The 16,402-nt window shown below is 33.2% G+C and overlaps 1 protein-coding gene across 1 annotated transcript in view; it reads right to left on the bottom strand.

Moving 5' to 3' along the window:
* LOC118268644 (RYamide receptor) overlaps positions 1-14,988 on the bottom strand; it is a 74,378-nt gene extending 59,390 nt beyond the window's left edge. Inside the window, exon 1 of the mRNA XM_035583208.2 lies at positions 14,854-14,988. The gene's annotated coding sequence lies outside the window, so the exon portion shown is untranslated. The remainder of the gene's footprint in view (positions 1-14,853) is intronic.
* Positions 14,989-16,402: the final 1,414 nt, after the last annotated feature.

Raw genomic sequence — 16,402 nt, forward strand, 5'->3', positions numbered from 1 at the left:
TCATCATGTTATATAACATTTCCTCTGGTACTTGTACATTGTACTAGCTTATTAATCCCAGGTTTACTTACGTATTAATATCGTCATTTAAGTGGCATTCTTTTTCATTTACGAGTCCATCTTTTAGTTTAATAAAAAGCAAAACAAGTATCGTAGGTACTTAACCTTAAAGGTTTTCTTGAACCTCCTTCTCTTTACCAAAATTTCTTTACTTCAACATTTTTGACTTTCACATAACAAACCAAATAAACTTTAATATAATGATTCCTAATAATTATGTTTTCAAGACTTTCCTTTAAGTTGTGTAGTCAGTAAGTTGGGCTTAAGATCGGCTAATAAGCTTATGACAACTTACAAACTTACGTTAATCTCATACATTGGTCCTTCTTTCTATAATAACTTTCGTGCTACATACTAAATTAACTAAAATCACGCGGCGACGTGTATTAGGCTGCGCGACGTCGCCGCGTCTGCGCACGCTGCTTATGATGAAGAGTCCCTCCGTGACTCGAAACTAGAAGAATTTTTTTCCATTAATTTAAGTGAGTAAACCGTGATTTTTAGTTACTTTGTCCTTCTATTCTATTCGACCAGCTATACTATTTGTCTACGTCAGAAATGAATAATTGTCTACGCGTTGTATGTATATGCCTCATGTATATCTGTTTAGCTTTACATAATATACTCTAATATATCCTCATTCATGGGATCCTGCAGGTTATTAGTCCCATGTGTAAGACTAACCCGTTACGAGTTACACCGACCATGTTTCAAGACTCCATGCTGCTTAGAGAATCTCAAATTTGAGAACTTTGCCCAACTTGTGATTGTATCCCTGAACCTCAAACTTGAGTTCCCCCTTCCAACCGCAAGTACATAAAAGCGTTATATATTATGTCAATAGGGTATTATATGTCAATTCAAATTAAGTATCTTAATTTGATTCAATCATTCTGAGAAATTTTACTATTCGTCCGTGGTTGAGTGATCTCTAATACTGCAATGAGGTAAGTACCTCTTTCAGTTCTATTTCTGTCTCAGATAAACTATTTTTAGGCTTTTCAAGTTTCTATTTATACACCTCTGCCTACTCTAATTTTGATCGGATTATATTTTTTTTTTACCTTACAATTTTTTTTTTTAATTTGCCCCATACTGGGATTTCCTCCTCTGTCGTTTGTAGGTACTTTTACTAACATACAAGTTCACATACACATGACATCCAGACCAGAAATAACGATTTGTGGATCAGATTAAGAGTTGTTCCGTGCGAGAATCGAACCCGTGCAGTCAGCGCGCGATTTATTTCCATTCACACCTTTTTATCTTGAAAAAGATTATTTATATAATTTTTCATTACAGTTACCTATATGTAATGTATGTATGCGTTCCATAAATAAACTTACATGAACAAAAACGTACCTACAGAGGCAGATAATGTAAAGACGAGAGGTAAAATGTTATAAATTAACTCAATTAATAAACATTAATGAATTTAATAAGACAAGCAGTTATGATTGAGATGATGAGCCTTCTTGCTACGTGAATTAAGGTAATGTACGTACGTAACCCAATCACATACTCTCAGAATATTCTCTTAGAGAGATGTATGTATTAATAACTGTTACACAATTTATTATTCCGTAAAATTCATGAATTTTCCGCGTTACAGTACGCACGCGCAATTAGAACAATTTCATTCGCAAACACAAACGTCGAACATCTATCAAGAATGTTTACGTATTTCTATAAATAAAGAGATGTTCTAAATTTCTCAGAGAATCCTTCATTGACGGAGATTATTCTTTGAATCATATTCAAAAATGTTTTTATACAATGTTAAATTTGTTTAGATCCAACTCTGGAGGGGCACTCGTGTTTATAATTGTTTCTATTGCTCTCCACTTCGGTTTTACTCGACCGGTTTCGATTATAATGGCGCCCTTAGGCCTAATTTTAAGCGTTTCTTACTGCGAAGTCGTTAGGACAAACGGTTGTTTGCATATAATAAAAAATGACGGTTTCGTTCAAAACAATAACAATAGGGATGGGCTGATGGGGTATAAAAAATAAAAATCTATTTAGTCCGTTTGTTAGGTAACGAAAAATTTTGGTCACTTTTTTATTTTGTCATAACAGATAACAATACTTAAATAAAAGAAATTAAAATTTAGGAGTGGGAGCAAAACATGACGTATTTCCACGTATAAATTGTTCCTAGAAGTGACATCGCGATATTTCAAATTGATAAGTAGTTGAAAGTATTTGTTTTCTTAAGAAAATAAAAAATACATGTCTAATATTAAAAAAAAATCTACAAGACGGACATTTAAATAAAAAAATAGTCATCTACCCTATTAACAATACTCAATGTCCAGTTTGGTCATACGTTTTCAATTTCCCCAAAAGAGAAGTTAATACTGCCCTGGAACTTTCCTTAACAAGTTTGTTTCCACTTCACCGTTCATATTTACTTCAACGAAGAAGTTACTAAATGTCGGATTATGTAAAACGGATATTTGCGTAGAGAATGCGTGGGTCGTCGATCTTATTTAACTTGTACGAGTAACAATTTAATAAATATCCGGGAACAAACAACGTGATCTACGAACGTCAACTACACAATTGAATTTTAACAAAAATAGATTCGAAATTAATTTGATTGTAGATATGTAATTGTACGTAATACGATATTTTAATTAAATTGATTGACCAAATGGAAAGTCGCTGTTGATATTCGAAATGCATGTTCAAATGGTAAATATGGTTTTGACATACGAAACAAACTTAGTATAATAAATACAGTGTAATAACGATGTTCATGCACTATTAGCACCTGGCAAATGCTAGCTCTAAAATGTCTGCGCTTGCTTTTTTTCCTTGATATAACAATGCATGGTGTCTCCTTAGTCCTTCCAACTTGGTCATATCGAGGTTTCACTGTTTAGTGCCTGAGGCTTAAAGTACTTTAAACTTGAAATCGAGACCCAAATGTCCATTACTTATAATAGAAGCTTCTATTATTAAACATTAATTTTAGTTTATTAATTTTATATTAGAGAAACCTGTATTCAAAATAATTGTATTAATATAAATGGTACGTAAGTTTGCCCCCTACTTATGCCATAATAAAGTTATTATTGTTAATTATGCATATCGGCTTCCATGTAAAAAATATTATATGAACATTCCTGCCCTGCCAAGAAAAGGTACGTAGGTTTTAATAGCTCTTGTGGTACAAGCGTAAATAGTAGTTATTTTCCAGTAATTACACATCCACAATAAAACTTGTAAGGGTCTTTGTGATTTCCTAAAAAGGGTATTTCAAAAGAGGGCCTTGTGAAGATAAATTATGGCAGTGGCAATCTGGGAAAAGCAATCATAAAGAAATAATAATAAGAGCTATATTTGCTGTGCTCTTGTTAAAATAAAATGCTATTTTAAATAGCAGTGTTAAATAAATAATCTATGTACATATAGTACATGTGAATAATTCCGACGTCATTTTTGCTAGTAGTTTAATTAAAAGCGATTGCAAATACACATGTGAAGCTGTTTACCAATACGCTTCCTATACACTGTGTTATTGTATTTAACCATTCCTCTTTTTTATTATTTATTTGACACATGCCTGGCACATTGAAAAAATGCAAATACACAAAACTAAAAATATACAAAAAGCAATCATCCGTCTCGGTGTTATGTAATTTTCATACACTCAATGCAACGTCACACCTTTTATTCCTGGTGCGGTAGGCAGAGGTTCACATTACGGCAATGCCGCTATACAATGTACATAATTCCAGACTTTGTGCTACTACTACTGAGAAATTGTAATATTCATATACTTGTATAAAGTAAATCGGCTTGTTTCATTGAGCTTACATGACATACATTTCTGTGCACTTAATACAATGCCCAAAGTAACGTACTCATGCACCTCTCACTTTGATAAAATAAGTATCGAGTAGCGTCGAAGTTCCATTAAGGATTTTCCTGCAAACACAGATTAAACCCCAGAATCTAATCTGTTAATACAAAGTTGTCGTGTTCGCGTAAGGACGCACTCTGTCAATTAGTTAATCTGTCCAAAACTTTGTTCAGCCCCCAATCTCATTTCTGCGGAGTACTTTTTGTACCATTGTTATTTAAAATGAAAACAGAAACTGCTCTATGTATTCCCAACGACAGCATCGTAAAAATATTCGGACGTACGTTTACAAGACCCATACTGCGCTACTTTCCTCGTAATTCTCAGTTATTTCGTATTTCGCAATGTGGTTTCGTACAGCAACCGTACAAACACGTGTAAATAACCCCGGACTCGTATAAAAATGCTTTTCAACTGAAAATGTTTCTTATAAAGAGATTTGCTCTGTGTAAAAAGATCTATAAGCTTTTGACGTAGCGCCGTCCGTCGGAATTTGCTCTGTGTAAAAAGATCTATAAGCTTTTGACGTAAATCTTTCCCGTTTTCCCTTGATTTCCTCAAACTAAAAATCACAGTTCTATAGTCGAGATTATTTTGCCAAAGGATGGCACATAAACATTCGAAATTTTCTGAAACAACACTCTACTGCTGTCGAAATGGATAAGCAATCTTATTTCTTTATGCCGAAGGTTTTAAGTGACAAGGACGTCAAGTAAGCTGTCGTAGTAGATGTATCGAAGAATTATTCATTGTGGAGATAGGTCCTTTCAAAATACAATTTGTCAATAAACACAACTTACTGATGTTCAGTTTACGACCGGTATAATTTTATGACCAATATACTTTTTGATAGAATTGTTTTAATAGCGTCTCTTATTGGCAGTTTCACTAAGAAAAGCGTGCTAGCTACTGACCGTTTGGGCGTCGTATTAATAAGTTTAATAACTACCCTATTTTACGAGCATTCTTTATCGTTTTATCGGACGACGAAAAATTCCTTTCAACTTGTGTTTAACGTACCGCGACGTTTTGATATTCTTTTATATTTTTAGTACTGTTTGGCTATGAATGTAACGACTTAATGACTGTATCAAAATATACAATTTTCTTTTGGCATTTTTCACCCTGTAATCAACATGAGTCAGTGTTGTTTACAAATATTTGCATGAAAATTTGACATTGTACCTTTGAGACCTATTATTATTGTTTCTACGTAATTATGTAGTCTACAGAACCGTTCCGTGGTGTTCTACGCCTACTACTGAAACTATCTACGAACTAATTACTATCAAACCGTAACATATAATACCTATACTGTTTGTAGAGATATTTGAATTATATTAACACGCAAATAGACAACAGTGTTTATTACACGTGTATCTTCCAGGCACAACAAACGCCTATAAGTGACCACTGCTGCCCAAAGGACTCTTCTTGCACGAAGAAGGTTTGAGCATTAATCACCGCGTTTACACAATGCGGGTTGGCAATTCCAAACTTATAATTAGAAATCACACACTAACAATGTTTTCCTTCACCGTCTGTCAGTGGTGTCTAAATAATCTTAGAAAGTACATATAACTCGGAAAACGTCACATTGGTATTTGCGGTTGGTAAGTTTCGAAGTCGCACCCTTGTGCATGAGAAGCGGGACTTAAACCTCCGGGCCACCACGACACTTCTAGGCAACCGCAAGTAAATATTCCTAAAGCATCCTTTGAAGGGTGAAGCCTGGCATAAATTATTATCAACTGATAAGAAATTCAAATTCAAAATTAATTAAAATAAGCTTTTAATTCACGGAAATATTTTATCTACTTATTTCAAGATCTTTTGGTAAAGCAACTACGCAAAGTTATAACTATTTTTATCTCAACCGCGTAGCAACATGTGTATAAAATTTTGTAAAACTTAATACCCTAGAACTCTCACCGAGTTAATGAATTCTAGATTTTAAGGACAAGATTATAAGCTTCACTTTGAAATACAGTCTACATTAATTTACTTTCTTTACAACTAATATCGTGCCCCCGTTTCGCTGTTTCAATGCGACGCGACCCTCAAACTTATCTGATGGGAGTTAGAGGGATGATTTCATTCATACAACAACCCTTGACCTAATGAACAAAATATGACAGCTAGGTCTGATCCAGAACTTAAAAGGATTACTCCTTAAGAATTAGCACAAGGGTTGATCTCGTTGTAAAGCTCAGAAACCGTGTTACCACGCCAAATGAACTGGGTCTTCGACCGAGTATTTAGTCGATTTACACTTCATAACAGTCTTATTTTATCTATTAAAATTATAAAGATATAGCTTCTACAGATAGGATGACGTTCCGTTGATCCTTAAAAAACACTTTAATTACTGCTACGACTAATTTATTTAATTAAAGTTTTTACACAGACAAACTGAGACAGACTATGACACGTGTGACAATAATTGAATTAAAAGTGATATGAAATTAATAATGAGCTTGAACAGTTCGGGCGACATGTAATTGCCCTTTTATAACATTAGCCTAAGCGCGGATACGACGGGGGTTATTGCTAATGTCATTAATTTACAGCAATTATATTGGTTCATAACATACAGTAATAATTACTGTACATAACACTACGCACAAATAGTGGATTCCCGTTTTACCGATCGTGTAGGAATTTAGGGAAATTCTCTTTTAGTGCTCCCCTACACTCCCCAAGAAACATGATAAGTATCAGTTTCCTAGGTCCAGTTGTTTCGGCTGTGTGCTGTCTGTCAGTCAATCACTTAGTAATAGAAGAGTAAATAGGTATGTGTAAATTGTTGGTACATGTAAACAATGTATTAAAAGTATCATATTTTCAATTCGGCAACGAGAAAATCCAACAAGAGTGTGTATCGTCTAGTGGTAGTGTCACTTCAGTGCCTCGTGCCAAGAAAGAACATATGCTTTTAGTTCAGTCTCAGTCTGTCACACAATTCTAAGCAAGATTTTGATATCTGCCACAAGTAGATTAGTAAACGATTATTCATACTCTAGAGTGTGAGTGAACGTAATAGTGTGAAGTTGTGGATAGTATTTTTTAAGCAAAATATTTTTCTTTTAAAGGGAACAGCATTTATCCGCGTTGCATTCCGATAAATTCAAAGTAAATATTTTACCCACACCTTATTTGTATGCAACGTCACGCCATTTATGTAGACAGAGATGCACATTACGGTACGTAATGTCGCTATACAATGTACACCAACTTTTCACCATTTGCGTTAAAAGTCCCATGTAATAAGGGGTGAGTTTATTTGTATATGTTTAATATGCGCTCATTTGAATAATATGGAACAAAAGCAAACACTATTTTGCATAACGTTAATAAATTCTGTAGAAAATCACACACGAATGTATATTAAGTAAGAAAGTGAAGTTGTACACAAATAGATTCTAAAACTACGTTAAAATACCGACAACTTAATCGCGGACAATTCGTGACACACATGTTAAAGTGCGAACCTCATTTTTTTTAAGTCGGTTAGTATACCTGAAACATTCTCCTAAGTCTGAAAAATATTATTCTGAAAACCGCATCGAAATCGGTTCAGTAAAAAGCAAGATAATCGCGCACAAACATACCTACACATAAGTCAAATTGAGAACCTCCTTTTTTTGAAGCCATTTATAAAAAGACCCACTCGATCAGACAACAAATACAATACATTTTGAAAATAAAGGAATTCAATCAAAGTCAAGACGCACGTATGTCGGTAAATAATTTATTCACAATGATAGAGTAACAATAGGGTCTGAAGAAGGCTTGAGCAAGGTGAGGCACATCGATCATGATCAAATAAAATGAGAACGTAGATTACTCTCAAAGGTTTCACGGGAACATACAATGTAGGAAGTATCAACAATAATGCATACATAATCTATACATATAATAAAATCGTAGAAAAGTGCTGTCTGTACATTGAAAATAAAAATAAAAAAAATAGCAGGGGTTATTGTTATGTCGATGTCGAACCCAAAAATGTAATTAACTTTTTTTTTGTCTGTTTGTCTGTTTGTCTGTTTGTCTGTTTGTCTGTTTGTCTGTTCGTCTGTGCGCGCTAATCTCAGAAACGGCTGATCCGAGTTGGATGCGGTTTTCACGAATATATTGTGGGATGCTTAAATTTACATTTAGTGTTTGTTTCATGTCAATCGGTTCATAAATAAAAAAGTTATGTCAAATTAAAGAATCACGTCGAACATTCTATGCTTATACCATTAATCTCCGCAACTATTTGACGGATTTGGTTGAAATTTGGTACAGATATAGTTTAGAACCTTAGAAAGGACATAGATATATTTTTATTTCAAAAATCAAAAAATAAGAAATAAATTATTTATAAATAATTCTATGTCGATCGTTACACGACTTCGGTTCATGTTATTGTTTTAATTCATCGAAAAAAAGTAAATAAATAGTAAAAAGGTATGAAAAATGAAAAAAATAATATCAATATAATAAAACATTTAGTACAAAGAAAATGCTCTAACGGAGTATAGATAATTCTATGTCGATCGTTACACGACTTCGGTTCATGTTATTGTTTTAATTCATCGAAAAAAAGTAAATAAATAGTAAAAAGGTATGAAAAAAATAATATCAATATAATTAAACTTTTAGTACAAAGAAAATGCCCGAACGGAGTATAAATAAATAATCCAAGTTGTCTTTATCCTCGATAGATGGCGTTGGGATCGAAATAGATCGCGCTATGGTTTCGTTACATTCATTTGGTTGGGTATCGGCCGAGCGCTTCGGTACTATCGTAGAAAAAGTGTATTATCAGTCGTATGATTATTTGTCTGTAGTGGTCCTGCTGTTTCGTATATTCTAAATTGGTTTCGTTGTATTTGTCAATTAATAAGTTTATTTGTTGGGTTTTCCTGGTTTTTTGGTTAAACTATTTAACGTAGGTTTAGTTTGATATCGATTATTAGTAGTTACTGTAGTTAGTTTTTTTAATAAAATTGTAAGTCTAATTTTTTTTTTAATTAGATTAGATTTAAGTCGTTTCTTTTAAATTATTTAGTTTAAGCTTGGTTATTATAGCATAGAGGATAGGTTGTAATATAGTTTCTTTTTTAATTGTTATAAATTCGTAATTCGTAGCTTTCTTTAGTTTTAAGTTAGTTTAAGTCCGTTTTTAAACTATTTTTTCAATGCCCTAAGTGAGTATACATCTATTAAATTCAAACGCAGAGCTCATTATGTTGATTTTTGAAGAGTTCCCTGGAATATCTTCCACATCTCATTTTTGAAGAGATCCCGCGAGATCGGGAACTATGTGGTTAAAACCAAAAATTTGCCGGAAGTCACTATTCCACGCGAACGAAGTCGCGGGCAAAAGCTATACAGAACTAAAATCTTAAATTACAAACTATATTGTCAATAATAAAAGTATTTGAGTAAAATATAACAGTGTTTCATTGTAATCACTTTCCTTAATCGTCCGAGAGAACTGCGATATTATTGGCCCATAATCTAAATTAGGTCGAGAGTAAGACGCTAGAAATGGGGGAAATTGCTCGAAATTGATATTACGCCTACAACGCCGGTTTGGGTATAATAATTGATGTTATTTTTGGCTTTTTGGTCAAACCGACCAGTTTCGGACACATCGAATATTCTTTATAAGCCTAAGCCCCCATAAAGAATGGGTATTTTTGCTGGTTCAATGGCAAAGTTGGAGTGACTTTGGTCTGGGATGGACCTATTTATAAAATCTCAGACACAATATCTTGCCGACCTACTCGTCGTGATCGTAGACAGGTTAGGTTACCTTAAAATAGTGCTTGAAAATCTTGCGATACGACCTAGCGGTCCGAGCCAAAGAGTGCGGCGAGCAAGGGTGGCTCACCGCCCGACCATAATACCAGACGCGTTCTGACTACCACACATCGAGCGCCATCATCTAAAATATTTAAGGTCCTCTGTTTGAAAGAACTGATTTATGTTTTTGTTTTATCATTTCTTTCGACGTGATATTTGGCTTTTAGTTTCTCTAATACAAATTTAATTATCCTTACTTAGTACCAACATATAGCCAACTATGTTGCATGTCTATGTACACATTAATGCAATAAATGATTTGAGTTTGAGTGCTATGTAGACACAAATCAAACCTCTAGTAATTTCGAAAATCTCAATAATACTTCGCCTCACTCGGGAATTAGAAACGTTCTTCTTAACCCGTATTTAAGTGAACAAAACCGCACTCACAATCGTTATTAATTATATTCCAAAAAAAAAATCGAGCGGCCATTGAAGCCTTTTTTCGCATATTTTAATTACTTTCACTGTACCCACAGAATCAGTTAACATAGTATCCGATTCTATTGAGCTCGTTTCATTGTATTGTTCTTTAAAAGCAAAATGGATAAAATTCAAAAGGCCGCTCGAATACAACATGTAAAGATTAATTAAATATTTATTTCATTGGAACATTTTATTTAAATATCAAAAATTATTAGAGTATTAAATGTATTAGTGAAACATCAAACATGAATGAACGTAAATGAGGCTAACTACTTCAAAGTAAAATAGAGCTACAGACTATTTTTTAAGACCAAGTGCTAGATTAATAAGAAATATATCGATATAAATTAGCCTTATTCAGATTTTACTAAAAAAAAAAAAAAAAAACGACTATACTCTATAAAAGTAACGTAGCCAGCCAGCCACTACTAAATTTTAATTCACTTTCTAATGTACGCATTACATTATTCAAAAATATACATACGTAATTAATTGAAGGACTAAAAGGATTTGCCCTTTTCATACCCTGTTTACATCCCTATTCTTTAAAAGATGGTATGTAAATACTCCTATGTGGCATAGCACTACAAATACAGGGTGTAAACGGAACGCTCCCAAACACTGCAAACAGGTAAATGTAAAACATGAGATTAATTTAAAAAAAAAGGTATTTAATGTTTATTTTTGCAGCTGATGTTGCATGAACAACATGAAAACAAAAACGATTACAATAGGGATGATGAAAATAAAAGGTATGAAAATAAAAAAAACTAATTAGTCCGTCAGTTAGGTAATGAAAAAATATTAGACACGTATTTTTTTTTTATTTTGTCATAAAAAAGTAACAACACTTAGATAAATCGAATCAAAGTTTAGGAGCTAACTACGGCACTTTTCAGTATAAAACGTACTCTAAAGTGACGTCACACGATATTTCAAATCGATATATCTTCGAAAGTATTTGTTTCCGTAAGAAAATAAAAAATACATGTATAATATTTTAAAATAATCTACAAGACGGACCTTAAAATATAAATTAGTCATCTACCCTATTATAAACACAAAATAAACTGTAGCATTTTTCGGGAGCGTTCAGTTCACGCCATGTATAAAACCACAACGATGTATGTAGATGTAGACTTATATAGACGTTCGGAACGAAATGATAAAAGTTTGGAAATCTTGAAAGATGTTTACAAATCGCTCCCATTAGGAGCACACGAGTTTATAATTTACATTTCATTCCTTTTCTATATACACTTATTACACGCTTATGTATGTGTATTGTAAAAGCTGGGATTTGGATGTTCCGCCACGTATTTTGTATATATAAGTGCATATACTTACCTAATGAGTGATAAGTTGATATATGTGCCTACATTGTATTAGTCAGGACAAAAGAAACGGAAGTGTGGGAGAGCCATGTTTCGGCACGAATGGGCCGGCTCGACCGGAGTGATACCACGACCTCACAGAAAACCGACGTGAAACAACGCTTGCGTTGTGTTTCGTTGTGTGAGTGAGGACCCAGAGTCCCAATCTTCCCAATTCCCGATTCCCCAACAACCCTTAAATTTCTAACACCCAAAATGCCGGCAACGCACTTGTAACGCCTCTGTGTTTCAAGTGACCATGTGTTACGGCGATAATAAAAAAAAAGAAAAGAAACAAGAGAAAAACGTCAATATCATAATGATCACAGACCAACCCGAGGTCTGGAGAATGTAAATTGATCTCCTTCTAAACTAATTCCTTATTGACAAAGTTACTTATTGATATTAAATCCCCAAATATCTCTGCTAAATCAAAAGTTTAGTTTGCAAATTCCAACTCAAGGACAAGAACTTACTTCAAACAGATATATATTTATTTAAATGAACGTATTTTTATACCCTTTGAACATGTCTGCTTGGTACGTCTATCAATCAGCGAGATAGGTATGTGAGCAAAGTTACAATAAACCACGCTTCAAATCATTTAGACTTTGGCATTTTAACGACGAGATAACGAGAAAGAATGTTTAGTTTCATACAAGGTTTTATGATTGCTAAGTAATTTAATATACTAGAGAGATCAAAAACGATTGATACTTTGATTATGTGACAGATCCTCACATACCATCATACTTACATTCTGCGCAGATGTTTTCAGAGACCCACCCTGTTTTGGCTAGTTACAATTCACATACGTACGTACATATACTTATATCAATAGGTTTCAAGCTGATAAGAAACTACGTCTATACCTCAATGAATTCAAATGCCGTTGTATTATAAAATAAAAATGTATGTATTAACCAACCACGAAATTAAAACCCTTGCTAGACAATTGCAGCCAAAAGTAAAAATCCTTCCATTCATTTAAATTTGGGTGAAAACTTTGTAATCACTAATCATGGCGAGTCAAAATTACAGTGGAATTAAGTCAACTTTTATAAAAGAGTAAAATTCATCTCTCTCCCACCACTTCAAACGACTGAGGAAAAGTTCCCGTAATACAAAAACTTTATTTAAGGAAATATTTCATTACTTTTCATTCAAAGGTTTCTACAATTAACTTGCAAAACAATACGAAAGTACGTTTCTCAATGTTAATACAACATTTTGAGTAACAATCTTTCTTAAGAGTAAAGGTCATTATTTTAAAACATGTCATTATAACCTTAAGCAAAATTCATTCCTAAAACACGCATTTGTTTTCCATTTATGTAACACAATTTCCATTTCTTGGCTACTATACCAAAACTAGAATCGAACTCACGCCTTTATACTCAACAATCAAACTTGCTATCAGCAAACGACTGCAACTATACCTTTTTTTTATTCTGGAGAACTCGTAACATACAGTTAAATAAAAAATAATAATTATAATTATGTATGCTACGAGTATGTAATTCAACTGCAACAATGCTATATTATACATTTTCTAATTCTGAAGAATAGCATAGCCAGCCATACAATTCAATTTTAATTTCAACCTAGTTGGGGAAAAAACCCAAGAGGAAATAAAATGGCACCCGCGCAAAGCGAAACCACAGACTTTGATTAATGAATCCATCTAATAATGTTAGCACGAAATCAATTTAAGGAAGCACTTGAAACCACCAAACTATACATAAGAATTTGTTACAGGATTAACATTGTTCAAAGTTAAACCAAGTCTTAAATTCAAGTTCTCAAAGTCGATTATTGCTTTCATTAGTATTTGTTAGGAAAACCTTTGAATTGAAAGTTTAATTCATTTGGCGAATCTATACTTCTAGATATTGTTATTAATATCAGCGTTGAAAATGTATACCTAATCGTATTTTTTGGTGTTTACATAAATATGTATAGATATAGATAAGCATTGAGATAGGTAATCATACAGAAAAGTCAGAATGAAATATTAAAAAAAAATTGCAGTGGAACATGTTTCTTTTCTATTTACCTCTTGGTAAGGTCGTAAAAGCTTTTTTTTATATATTACGAATATTAGTACAGAATATAGTTTTGTAATACTAAATATGAAACTCAATAACTAATTTATTTCACTTGAGAATTGTAACCAAGTTCGATACAGCGAGTACGTATATTGTGATGCAAATTGAACTAAACGCTGTCACTGCCGTCAGCTTCACACTTCCAAGTTTCAAATAAAATAAAACTACTAGCAATGTTTGAATCAAATAAAGCCATAACGCCAGAAAATCGTGCTAGCGACTACTATACCAAGAATCTATATTCTCATAGAATAATTTATTGCCACAATAAATTTCCTTTTAGTAAACAAATATCGAATTTAACAAAGGAAACTGCTCCACTGTGCAATTACTTAGTGATTGATATACCTACAAATTGACTAAAATTATCGCGTAAATTACTACAACCAATTTAGTTAATTTAGTTCCAAAACTAATTTCCAACATAATTATCTCTACAACTATTTTCGTTTCTGTAATTCTTTAAATTCGACAGAAACTACTAGACTGAAATTAACATGACGCCTATTTTTGAAGCCCGATCTAAAACTTATAGTATACTTTATTAAATGTAGTATACTTTATTTATATACCAGATAATTACGAGGTATTGAAAATTTTAACTTATGTGTCAGAACATAAATCATATTTTTCTATACTGTTATTCTAGTACTTACCTTACCTATTTAAGGAACAAAAATCTCTGGTAAACTATATTTGCAACGTACTAACTAGCAACACTGTGTAGCTCGGCTAACATCATTACGCTTGCACTCAAACTGTAATGAACAGAACAGAGTCTATGGGAAGTAGTAAAGGACAATCGATTTGCTGGCGAGTAGAAAAATAATCTAGTTACAACTCCACAACATAGCAAATCATTGAGTTCAGACACTGAAAGATTTTTAGGTCAACATCTTTTTTAGAAATAAACTAGATTCCCACAGGTATTTAGAAAGAAATTCCTAGGTATATGTAGTACCATTATATGTCTATGTATGATTGTGTGTACATAAAATAATAAAGAAAGAAATAAATAGATTAGGTACCGATACATTAAAAAAACGTTACACAATAAAAAACCGTCACCATATTTTTAAAAAGTATATCGTTGTGCAGCAAATCAAACTACACTTCAAACTAGTTTACTAAAAAAAAATACTAAAAATATACGTACAAAGTTCCGATGCATTCGAAGATTCAGTCACTTACTAGTATTTAACTCTCGAACTAAAACTTTGCAATCATAAACAGTCTAAACAAAATCTGAAGCACTTGTAAACACCACTGGATAACGGAAAAATACTGTAACGGAAAAAGAGAAAATATTATAATTCACATTCACGGTAACTTTTTGTAGAAGTTAATCTGGGTTGTTATGAGATAGGTTGGAGACGAGCGTTCGGCACGCCACGAGTCTCAATCTGCCCTACAACAAGTATACTAAGGCGGGCGAACAAACGCGGCACGGCTCTCGTACCGCGGGAAAACTGCCCAATGAAACTCTCGCCCGACTCGCTCACTAGCTCCCTATACCAAACAGCTTTATTAAACCCTCTGCTCTGATTGTTTACATACTTTTTGCTTACACAGGATTCTATTTAACATTCAAATTAATTTTTATATTCCATGCCTACAAAAATACCTATGCTAAAGTGCTGATGAGTTAGGATAATTAAGTAAAATCGCTACTAAGTATGCGATTTCGTGTTTCAAATCATTACGTGTTATCGTAGAAAATCATATATTTTGACTATACCTTTCTAACGTGAAATGCTTTTTACGAGATTTCTGTTAATATTATTTCTTTCTCCCTACTTAAGTAGAAAGTCTCGGATTCGATCCTGTTTATAAAATTACCAAAAGTTTTGAAATCAATCAATGTCTTCACTTACGTTTCTTATATTCCAGTACCTAAAATAAAATATCTCTCATTTATAAAACGTTGTATCAATTTATAATGTGTTCAATAAAATTTTACGTACAGTAACAACCAGAAAATATTTAACTCGTTGAAATAAAAGACGCAATTAAACACAAACTGCTATCTCACTTAATATAAATTTTATATTTAACATGAATATGTAATATCTGATTTAATTGAAAATTTTTCATCCGATACATGACGAAAATAATTGTTACCTGTACAACAGTGTCGATTGTTCATGTTTCATTTTATAAATACGATTTCTGTTTATATTCCAATACGCTGATGACGGAAAACATTGTGAGGAAACGTGGAATTTAAAAATATCAGTATATATGTTTTTTTCCGGAGCTGCGGACTACCTAGCGGGTTTACCGGGGCTCCGGCTCGAAAAACAGCAGTAGGAACGGAGTGATTTTTAATCAGTAAGTGTCTGAAACTCCCTCTTGCATCACCCAAGACGTGATTTCCTCCCTTAAAAAAAGAACATATAAAATTACCAATTCACCTAGGATCTAAAGCAAGCAATATATCGACACCAAATGCGTGATATTATAAGCAAACCACACGTTGCGGCTAGGACGTGCCCAGGATTTGATTCTCGCAGTTGAAACTATTATTGTGTTCTACTGTAGAGATTATGACAAATGGCAGACCCTCTTATGTAGATGAGGCTCAAGCCCAGTCGTGAACGAATTGTGGTCAACAAATACGTACCTATGGTTTGTGTTTGTTAGAACATACATGATTTGATCCCGAGCAGCAGACTACCTAGCGGGTTTACCGGGGCTCCGGCTCG

Source organism: Spodoptera frugiperda, chromosome 29, assembly GCF_023101765.2.
Source record: "Spodoptera frugiperda isolate SF20-4 chromosome 29, AGI-APGP_CSIRO_Sfru_2.0, whole genome shotgun sequence".
Lineage (NCBI taxonomy): Eukaryota > Metazoa > Arthropoda > Insecta > Lepidoptera > Noctuidae > Spodoptera > Spodoptera frugiperda.